This window comes from Penaeus monodon, chromosome 34 (genome assembly GCF_015228065.2).
Source record: "Penaeus monodon isolate SGIC_2016 chromosome 34, NSTDA_Pmon_1, whole genome shotgun sequence".
NCBI classification, from domain to species: domain Eukaryota; kingdom Metazoa; phylum Arthropoda; class Malacostraca; order Decapoda; family Penaeidae; genus Penaeus; species Penaeus monodon.
In genome coordinates this window covers 9,014,924-9,015,380 of record NC_051419.1, presented here as the reverse complement: position 1 = coordinate 9,015,380, position 457 = coordinate 9,014,924, and the positions used below count along the sequence as shown (strand labels likewise).

At 48.4% G+C, this 457-nt stretch overlaps 1 protein-coding gene across 1 annotated transcript in view; it reads right to left on the bottom strand.

Moving 5' to 3' along the window:
- LOC119594807 (basement membrane-specific heparan sulfate proteoglycan core protein-like) overlaps nt 1-457 on the bottom strand; it is a gene marked incomplete at its 5' end in the record, with an annotated part of 219,836 nt that overhangs the window by 173,281 nt on the left and 46,098 nt on the right.

The following is a 457-nucleotide window of genomic DNA, read 5'->3' as shown; positions in this document are numbered from 1 at the left end:
TATTATTGCAAATTAAGAATCCATAAGATCTTAACTTTAATAACCACTCGTCGTTTTTTTTTCCTATCTTCTTCTTCTTCATTAAAAGGCACAAGAAGTTACTGTTTGCCCAAGTGGTTATAAGGAGTTTGATATAATATTCGACTAAGCATCGGGTATCTCGCATCGCCCCGGGCGTGTGAGTAAGACGCTGTCACAGCTAATGCCCTTCGCGTGAAACAAAAACTCGTGGGTGCAGTCAGGGGTTTCTGGCAACACCACCATGAATAAGTACCCGCACCTGGCTGGCAACCCTGCCCATGACGTCACTCTTCTCTCTCACCTACATCACGTCACTCATTGTTCGCCCGCGCCCTCCCGCCACCTCAGGAATTTTTGCGACTCGGGAACTCAGATTATCCCTCTTCGAATTACCAGGCTCTCCGTGTCACTCAGGCGGTGCGGACATGGGTCGCGT